The sequence below is a fragment of the Drosophila montana genome, unplaced genomic scaffold, assembly GCF_035044405.1.
Source record: "Drosophila montana isolate Dmon_TW-CO22-7 unplaced genomic scaffold, ASM3504440v1 contig_3595_1, whole genome shotgun sequence".
In the NCBI taxonomy this organism is placed as follows: domain Eukaryota; kingdom Metazoa; phylum Arthropoda; class Insecta; order Diptera; family Drosophilidae; genus Drosophila; species Drosophila montana.
Genome location: NW_026998479.1, coordinates 12017 through 22879, shown reverse-complemented (window position 1 = coordinate 22879; position 10863 = coordinate 12017). Strand labels below are relative to the sequence as shown.

General features: G+C 41.1%; 1 long non-coding RNA gene across 1 annotated transcript; it reads right to left on the bottom strand.

Moving 5' to 3' along the window:
- Positions 1-8645: 8645 nt before the first annotated feature.
- Positions 8646-10469, bottom strand: LOC135435389 (uncharacterized). Its single transcript, XR_010437370.1, has 2 exons — positions 10096-10469; positions 8646-10030 (listed from the first exon to the last, which is right to left on the bottom strand). It is a non-coding gene; the product is annotated as an uncharacterized LOC135435389 (long non-coding RNA).
- Positions 10470-10863: the final 394 nt, after the last annotated feature.

Here is a 10863-nt window from a genome sequence, read left to right as displayed (position 1 = left end):
CCTATTAACATAGGACAACTGTATCATATAACTGTCAAAGGAACGGTCGGTAGAAAAGTACCAATTTTTTCTCACTCGCTTCTCCAAAATTTATATTATTCGCTTGATATTTTAGGTGGTTGAACAAGGTGAATTGTGATTTTGTACAAAGAATATAAATTTAGTATAGAATTTGTAATTCCCAGTACACTTTCAATTAAACATTCGACTGTCAGTCCCGTCTTAAATGATTATTTTGTAATTATTGCGCTTGAGTGGGTGCAAATGTCATTGATTACTTATTATTAACATTTTTATTGCGTTTTGTATTTTTTTGCTTGGCTGGAAGTGGGAGCAGCAGATAAAGAGTCCAGTGGACAGACTGCCTTTCAGCAGTCCACGAGCTGTTCGCAAGGTGTCCCCAAGCGGCTATTAGTACTAGACTGGGGCGCAATAATAAAATTAATAAAATAATTAAAATCTGTATTTAAGTGACAATAAAGCTCATTAGCTCATGATAAGCGCGGATGACAACTCGAGCTCAGAGATGATAACAATAGTTATAATATAACAAATACGCCAACCTCTGCCTGTGAGGGTACATAAATAAAAATAAATGTTCGCTTGAATCGCTTGATGCTGAATGAAAGTGCAAACAAATTGACAAATTTAGTCTTCATTAAAATAGTTTCAATGGTAATTATATTATGTAATAAACAGTAATATATATATATATATATATATATATATATATATATATATATATATATATTTAAACATTCTTTATCAAGCTGCTTTTGAGTAGTTCCAGGCACAGATGAGTAAAAAGAAAGCAAGTAGGGGTACTCGTGTTGCAAATAAGTGTATATATACTGCTCTTTGTTCTATTTATATAGTATTGTATATTATAATGTGCATATATAATATATATATATAATATAGATATATGGTCTCAGTATGAGAGAGACCAAAAAGCGTATCGCCCTATTGCAGTGTTTTCGAAGATGTTGTTGTGTTTTTTTTTTGTTCCCCAATAAAGATGCGTTATTACGAGGTATTTCATGCAATGTATTAATTGCTATCCCCTTCAGATTCCATAGCAGATTTAAAACTGGAATAACGTCTCTGTCAGCATGCTCTTGGCCGCTACCAGCATCAGCCATGCCAGTCCAGCAAATCTGTGGCATGATGATATGGATTCGCATCGGCTTCGCCAATGACGCGCTTGGACTGTGGACAGGGCTAAAAGAGCGTGGTGCGGTGGAGCTGGGGACGACATTGTGTCACATTTATTTTCCAATTTACGGGCAACTAATGGCAATAATGAATGCATTTTATAGGCCCATTCATAATGTCCCGAGACAAACGAAACTCGGCGCGAACGCGAATTACACAAATCGGGCAATTTCTGTGCGACGTTCAGTCAAGCCAAAAAATCCTCACATTGAATCACACAAATGACTTTCAGGCCCCGCAAAATGGAGCTGCGAGTGGCCCCGTCGACCATCTTTGGGATCGTTACTCAAGTTAAATCAGAAATGGTCGCAGCCACCAAGTGGTCATCATGGGTCCTAGAGAAACACAGAACGCCGCAAGTAAACTTAGGATCGGTAATCTGAATGCATGAATTTTCAAGAATTATTTTTAATGCTTCTGCGGGAGAAGCTTCAAAATCAAATTCAACACTTCAATGCCGCGAACACGAGGCGCTGACTGCTCGCCAAGTCAGAGGAGAGCCGACGGGACTGTTTTCGGCCATTGCAAGTTTTATGACCATGTTAATGGGTTTTTAAAGCGATAAAGCGGGAAATCATTTGAGAGTGAACGTGAGCCCAAAACGCTTAAAGCGTCGCTGTCGCAGACTCGTATAATTATGATCGATTCATGCGCAAAACTCGTCGGACGGGATTAAATCATTATTCAATTATGTTTTATGCTGATTTTAATGTGAATTGACAAAAGGGTTTTATAGATTTATAGATTTATAGACTTGACTGTTCACGGCTATTAACTAAATTTGTTTTAAATGCAGAAATATTGATCCGCTTCTTTTATTAATACAATATCAATGCTAATAAAGAAATGTACATGCCTTATAACAAAGTACATTTAAATACCAACCCTTGGCGCTTTGAAGTGTATTTTGTATAGGCACAATCCGAAAAAGTTATATACTTTATCTGCAAATGTTATAAAACCAAAACATACAGAAATAAAAATCAAAATAATAACCAAAATCATAAAAAATAAAATTCTGAAATGAGAAGAATGTTAAACCATTTATTAGTCTTACTGTCTTGATTGGTTCTTAAATATTTCAAGACTTACTATATTAATCTAAACTATTCTGTAAAATTGTTATTCGTTAATTATGCTGCTGTTTCTGAATATATATATATTGGTGTCTGAAACATAAATGTCGCACAAAATGGTTTTAAAATGCTTAATAATAATAAATCAATTGGTTATATTTAAAATCGAACAAAAAAGAATTATTTTGGGCTGGAATAGTGTTTAGTTTGCAACTGACATTAAATTCAAGCTGGGAGAATGAGTGGAAATTCTTGATTCAAATCTTTGGACACTCTTTCTTTCTTTCTTTCTTTCACTCAAAAGATTTCGCTCAAGCTTCACGCATACATAGGCTCAAGCCGTGGCAGATTCTCTAGAGTCGCAGCCGCCAAATTCCAGCACACAGACGCACACAGCCATACACTCTGAGGTTGCGGAGCTGGCAAAGTCTCCAACAACAGGGCCGCTGACCAGCTGCAGCTGCGGTCTCTGTCGCGGTCGACGTCGACGTCTTCTTTGCAGTTGTCGTTGCTGCCGACGATTGCGTCGACGTTGCCTTTGTTGTTGTCATTAATATTGACTATGTCGTGCTCGCTCCCACCAAAATGGCCGCAACAAACGCATTTGCCTCTCTCACTCTCAAGCGCCGTCGCATCACTCTGGCTCTCTCGCCTCGCCCGGCTACGGATTTTTGGTGCGGTACGACTAGTAAGCAACGGCATCAGCTGGCAACGCTGCCGTTGGTGCAACAGGGCGCACTATAGGGCACGTATTGACGGCTGCCACGCCCACGCTGGCCGGTCACAACTGGCCGCCCCACCGGCAGCTTCAAGTTTTGCAGTCGACATCCGCGAGGCCGCGAGCCGCGAGCTGCTTATCGCCCTTCGCGGTTGCTGCTGTTGTTGTTGCTTTCTGTATTTTTTTGTTGTTGCACAGTATCTGTTATCAATTCAGCTGTGCGCTGTGAGTTGATGCTGTTGGGCACTTAACTCGACGCTTGGTAATTTCAAGTTGATTGGCTGCAGTTCTCGAGATTTTCGATATCGTGTGCGAGAAATTTGCATCTAGACATTGGCAGGACGCAGGACACACGACACTTATTGCATACACACATAACTGCAAGCTGATAACAGCCAGAAGCAGATGCTACCACAGTTTCCATCTACTTGACTCGAATCCATTTCCACTCAGCCATTCATATTCCTCTGCTTTCCTTATACTGCAAATCGTGTACATTTTCCATGCCAAAAGTAAAAATGCAGTTCCGCATAATTTGATGCTTGGCGACTGCTGGTTGGTGTCCTTTTTTCTGCTACTGCTTCTGCGGCTAATGGGCCAGCCTCGTTGCCTGGTGTTTGTATCCTTATTTTACCCGTCTCCTTGCTAGCCGAGCGCCTGGGCTAACGACAATGCCCCGCTGTAATCGTAATCATTGCTGAATGCAATAGCGATTGCCAAGAGACTCTCATCTCTCGAGTCTTCTCGTTGGGAGCTTCTCTCACTCGTTGCTCACCTCCGTGGTTGTCCTTCGTTTAAATTGCAGTTTTTTATGGTTTGGCAATTAGGGGTAAGCTCTTTGAAATACGCACACACATGCCAGCGAGTAGGTAATGTTCACTTACACAGTTGCAGTTGCGCTCGTTCACGGACTAAACTGTAAGGGTGGTCCAGGAATATAGCTAAGGGTAGTTCATTATCTGTGTAGCCAGGTTGACTCTCACATAATAGCCATAGTACATATATACGTACAATATTATCTCGAGGATATATTATATACATATTTATATATTTATATATCCCTTTAAATGCGTTTCGTAGAATGGCATTTAAAGAATTTTCCAGTCTTTTTGCTCGTCTCTAAATGTGCGTATGCATATAAAACTGCTTGTACTGACTGATAGATGATGATCAACGCACTCTAACAATTAGGTTCTTATTATTGTTTTTCAAGATATCTTGACCAAACTCGGCATTTGTTAGTTTTACTATGAAAGAATTTTGTTAACTTCAGTCTGTTGCAATATCTCTTGCTAAGCCTTCCAATTTACCTGTTTCCGAACTTCAGATTAAGTGAGGGGCTTTGAAGATTTATCGCAGAGTGGAACTGATCTAATATGTTTATGCTGCAGCTGCTGGTAGTACCCTTAAGTTTTGTGTTTGTGTAAAGCTTTATACAACAATATCTTACATTTGTTCCTGAGTTGGTTCGCTTTTAGATCAGTAAATTTCTTCTTTTCGGATTTGATAAAAGCATTAATTTAAGCGGTTAAAGTCCATTAAATATACATAGGAATTACTTGCTATAATTGTTAACTTTAAAGAGCCTTTAGATAGATCATAGCGCAAATATTAAATATTAAATATGGGAAAATTTTCAAAAACAATATTTTATAATAGGCCTATGACCACTAATACAATATTACAGACACATCTACTTATTTTATTTTTTGCTGAAATTCTTCAATTAAAGAGCCAAGTAAATAGGTTTATAGTTTCTTGTAATTTTATATTACACTAGCGGGTATAACCCGGCCTTGCCCGTGGCACGTATGTTATGAAATCAATGTTCTCAAACAAATTTGAAATGATTTTGAAACTGATCGGACGGTAAACAAATAACTTTCATACAAACGTTTTCCGCCAATTTACCACCGTTGCGAGTGAAATTTCCCAAATCGCTGAAATACGTATTTATTTAGTTCTTATGTGGAGCTTTGAAAATAAGTTTGAAGCAAATCGGACACAACTTTAAACTTCGCCCAAAAAATCTTTAAATCGCATTCCCCCCGAAGAAGTTTGAATTCTGCGAAAAGTGTGAAACACGTATCAAATGGTTTTTCTTATAGATCTCTGGAAATGAATTTGAGCGCGAAACGTCACCCACCAAATCTTTGACCTCCATTTCCACAAAGGAGGAACGGATTTTTCGAAAAGTGTGAAACACCCCTCAAATGAATTTGAACAAAGATCTTTGAAAATAAGTTTGAGGCCGATCGGATGGTAAACAAAAAAGTTGCATACAAACGTTTTTCGCGATTTTTCCACACTTGCGGGTGGAATTTCCCGAAACCCCGTCTTAACGTGCACCTACATCACATAAGGTAACTACAGTGAAAATTTCAGCTTCCTAGCTGTTACGGTTTGGGCTGTGCGTTGGTCACCAATCAGTCAGTCAGTCAGTCAGTCAGTCAGTCAGTCAGGACAAACAGTTTTATATATAGAGATAAGTATATGTATATCCATCCTCTTCTAATTTTCATGTTGAATCATGTTGAACCCCTGAAAAGGCCAACGTCAAAATACATATATATATTCTCCAAAGTTTTAATAAAAGCCGAGTGCAAAATTTATTATCAACAAACGATTTATTAAATTAGAAAACCTACAATAAAATGCCCGATGCGGACAACGGTAAATGGTTTCACGTTCTGACCGGTTCCCAGGCCATGCCCGAGTGGGTGCCACGGGTCCGGGTCGGAATGCTGCTTTGGACGGGTTGGGCGTTGGTCCATTGTCGAAGTATTTGCGCATTGTGCAGAAAAGTCGTAAAAATTTCTGCTGTCTACGTACAAAGTGAATGGGAAAACCGGATTTTGTGGAAGAACCACCATTGAGAGGATGAGTGCAAAAGAAATGCCAGCAAACAATTCTTGTAAATTTTACGAGCGCAAATATAATTCAAATGGTCATTAATTGCAACAACAACAAAATATATATAAAGAACAGGCCGAGGCAAACAAGAAAAACCAAACTCAAAATAGGTCGCAGACAGCCCTAAAAGTGCTCCATAAAAGAATTGAAGTCGCGCCGGCGATTGGCACGAGAGCAACAACAACGACAACAACAAAACACAGAAAAAAGCGAAACAACAGTAGCAAGAGCAATGTAAGCGGCGGGGGCGAGGTTAAGTTATGTACAAGAACAGCAGCAAACGCAAAGCTAAAAGCTCGCTTGCAAAAAAAGCACAAAAACAACGGGCCAAAACAAAATCAAAGATAACAATGTGGGCATAGCACGTGGCCGGGATTTTATCAGCCGTTGCCGGCGAACAACTTAGGAAATTTCCCAATTTCGAATTCGCAATGCACGTAAAGTACCCGTTACCTAAAACGGTTGTTAGTGTAACTGCCATGCAGTTGAACCGAAAAGTCCCAGCCGTGGGACATTTGCTGAGTCGCTGCGCGCATGGATAGCACAGATACTCACACACATACACGCATGCATACAAACACACACACACACACACACTATTGCAGACAGGCTGTCTAGTGGCTCACAGATACGTCGCATTACACACAGATACTCGGTCTGGCCGTGGGGCGATATCTGTGAGATACGCACAGATACAAAACCGGCAAACGTCCGTGTCCGCGTGCGCGTCGCAGCCACAGTCGCCGGCGTCGTCGTCGGCAGAGGCAGCGACCAAGCGGCGCACAAGAAATCGTCGGGCGACGGCTTCAAATGAACGCAAAACGTTGAAAAGCAAACATCCGCCAAAAAAATAAACGTCCCAAAATTGCGGCAGCTAAAAATAAACTTCAAGTACTTTTATCACTCACTACTTGCTTTGGCTGAAAATTAAACTGTTTTAATAAGTAATCAAAAAGTTTTAAGTATAAATTTATAAATTCCGAAGTTAATAATGTGTGTTATATGTATGTGCCAAATTGATGTGAACTATCGAATTGTTTAGTATTTTGTTGTTTTGTTTACCGTTAAAAGCGTTGCTCAAAAACGGGTTTGCATTTCACAGCTGCAGCGTGAGTGTAAGAGAGCGAGTGTGTGTGTGTGTTTGTATGTATGAATGAGAGATGCATGTGTAACTCGTTCTATGGTGAGCTTCAATTCTGTGATGAGAGTTATTTTTATTACGCGCATTTTGTCTGAAGTAAATTAAATCATTCTGATATTCGATTACTAATTTCTGATTTCCGATTACTGAATTTTAAACTATTTGCACTTCTCTCTTTCAGATAGAAGCGTTGTCCTATTTAATTGTAAACGCCGCCCATAAACACCAAATAACAAATTTGTGCTCGTTTTCAGGTTGTCAGGTGAATGTCGCATGTCAAGGTCTTATTAAACATGAAAATACTCTTAAAGCACAGCCCCAAAAAAGTCGCGTGTCTGTGTGGGTCTCTCGTTTGTCTGTCTGCGTGCCATTGACATTGACTTATGGCTCTCGTTGGGAGAGGGGGCCACGGACAGCTGGTGGCTGGCGGTTGGCGGCTGGCGGCTGACGACTGACGCCTGACGCCTGAGGACTAACTACGGTTAGGGCTCGAGGTCGACCCTTTGACGCAAACTGTGGCTGAATTTTTGCTTTATGCTTCGTTCCGTTCCGTTGCTTGTTTTCGTTTTTGGTCTTCGTATTCGCATTCACTACTGCGCTGGCTACGCATGTTTATGGTTTGTTTTGCTTCTGTCCGCCAATTCGTGGCGACGACGTCACACACACCACAAACACACACACAGAAAGAATGCACGCACACAGATACACATAAAGAGCCCCAAAAATGCCTACGTGTTGTTTATACGGTTCGCATGGAAAAGAGCAACAAAGAGATTGAGAAAGAGAGAGAGAGACAGAGACTGAACGGTGAAGACAAAGATGCCATCTGTCTGGGATGATAAGTAAGCGCTCAGGCATTGTTGCGGGCCAACAACTGAATAATTGACTTCGGCGGGGGCTGCGGTAACCTGTCTACAATAAAAAGTAATCCACGACGAATGTCTGCCCCCAGCTAAGAGAATAAATAAGATGATAGTAACAATTATTCCTCATTTCACGTTCGCACAATTTTTCCTTTTATTGATTTTCATCATATTTCAAGCTTTAGCTACGCCTATTTTCTGCTCTGATTTTTCTGCTCTTGGGGCAGGTTCAACTCTTTCACCGTTATTTAGTCTGTTTTTGTCTTTTAGACTTCTTGAAGATCATTTGGTCAGGCAACAAGTCTGCATACAATTGGAGAGTTATTCTTTAAATCGCCAATATAATGTATTTTTTTATGTCTAATTAACTTGTATATGTACATATATGAATATACCGATTGCAGCTACCTATAAAAGAGTCGTCACAAGCCCCACCCATCTATCTAAAACATACATTTCTGAATAGTATTAATAGTTATCCCACTTTAGAAGATCCCATTTAGTTTTTATTAAATACTACCACACTTTATCTTGCTGATCCCATAATGCCAAACATAATGCTATAATGCTCAGTATACTAAGATATGAATGTAGAAACACGCCTTCTTCCCCATTTTGGCAGAAAAGATTTTCGCACGGCCAATGGGGCGTATGCGCGCCAAATCTGCGCGATGCAGAATCGGTTGTAAAGTAGGCTAGACTACCACCTGGCTTCTAGATACGTATTATTATATCTCATTTAATTGTCAGATACCCAGCTATTTTGTTTATGGACTGCAGGCAGGCTTCAGTTGATCTTCACACATGTATAAATCAATCAAATGACAGTCGTTAGATATAAGGAGGGGGAAATCGGTGCGATGCCGGGCCAATCATGAGACACTGCTGAACGGACTTGCTTTGGCGGCAATAAAGTTCAGTTTTACGACTGCGAACGCATAATTACGCACTCTCGCACCTACGAGAGCACACAGGGGCGGATTTGCGCCAGTCCCTTTGCCCTTGGGCCGGCTGACGGGATGGACAAATGGCAACAGTTCAACAGATTTTTGTGATTTTACTGGCGTTCCCCTTCCAGCGCAGCGCGTACATATGTGCACATTGTGCAAAAACACGAGAAGAGCTGCCCCGTGGCAGATGCAGGCGTGAAATGTGAGCATCACATACCTATTTAACTTGTGCTTGCATACACATATATATATCCATATATATGTATCTCTATGACATCGATCGGCCTACAATATGGCGTTCTCTTTCGCGGTTGTCAGACCCATTTTTCGCAAATTATCAAATGGTAGTTTTGTGTGCGCCTTAGCGTGATTTATGTGGCTCGTGGATGCGAACGCTGCAGCTGGTGGTGGCTGCATAATAAAGCTGTAAGAATCCCCTGTCCACGCCGGACAATTCACACTCGAAGCAGCAGTGGCTTCCATGTAAGGCTCATGCACGCATACCCCACGTCGCATTTAATTTAAAGCCACACGCTTCACGTAGCACAATGAGGCTACGGAGTCACATACGGCTAGACGGATGCAAATATGGATGTGAGGAGGTGAAGTCCGCTTTCGTTGGGTATTGTCAAATTGTCGAGCTTAACGTCGACCGTCGGCCTTGCATGGATATACTTGTGTATCTGTGGGTAATTGCGACTGTTGCCCACGCGCTGCTTTAAGTGGAAAACTGCGCGCAGACAGAGTGGGGACAGGTATGGGGAAAGCGGCGAAGGCGTGGATATAGCATAAACGGGGAGTCTTATTTAAACATTCAAATTGCGGCGAAGACAAGAGACAATCATTGTCTCGTTGTCAGCTGCTGCTGTTGTTGCTGCAGTTTTATGGCGCATAAATTGCACACTAATTGTGTCCATTTCAGAGTTTCCACTTGGTTGCTTATACGCCACCGACCAATCCAACCCATTAAGCTAAAATACAAATACGGTGGCAAACTCTGGGCGCAAGTGTCATGTTTGTGGCGTTGCGTTCATCTTGAGCTTAGACTGGTGCACATCCTCAGAGTCAATGCGACGTCTTAGTCGTCGCCCCTCCACCTCCGCGTCTGCCGGCGCCTTTGGACCAACGCCTTATGTTTAGTTTGGGTGTGAAATCTAATTTGAAAAGTTTGTGTAGTCATTTTGATGCCAGCGCGCACTCAGCAGCATATGCTACCCACCGCTTGGGTTGCCTTTCCTAATTTTGTTTGCAAGTCGTTGACGCAATATTGCCCAGCATCCAGCACGCACCATGAGTGCAGATGCCTCCCCGACTACAAATGGAAGACGTTTTACTTTCAAGAACCGCAAACACATTTGCCATGCACTCATTGAAGGTTCCAAATTTAAATTACTCTGATATCAAATAGTTTTGATTACGAGTTGAGTCGAGCGGCAGTTGGTCCACACGAAAGGCAGCTGTACTCAGTTATGAGCGCCATTTATTATGCGACATTTGATTAGATGATTTGCGAAATTAAACGTAATATCCATAAACTTTTGATATATTTAACTTTTGCCTGATGCTGTTTAAGCTCTGCTGGCAGCTTGTTCTTCAATCGATTTCATATACTTAGTTTAAAAAATTTTTAATTCAATGGAAATATTTTGCTACGCTTACTTTAGAGTTTACAGTCAAAGTCGGTCCGAGGTGAAACTAATTTAAAAACTAAATTAAACTTCAATCATCAAGCCATAATCCCCAATGAGTGATAAAAAATGTAAGCGCAGTCTCAGTTCAAAAGAAAGAAAAATCCAAATGCAAGAAAATAATTGAGAATTCAAAGTAGAGAGAAAAAACTCATTTGGAAACTACGCCCCAAAGACACACACAGTATAGAGGTAGCAAATACAGAATCAAGCAGCAGTTGCTCCGGGTTTGGGAGACTTTACAATCGATGCGGGCGGGCCGACGCTAGAAGGGTGTGGCTGCGGTCGGGCTGCAGCCC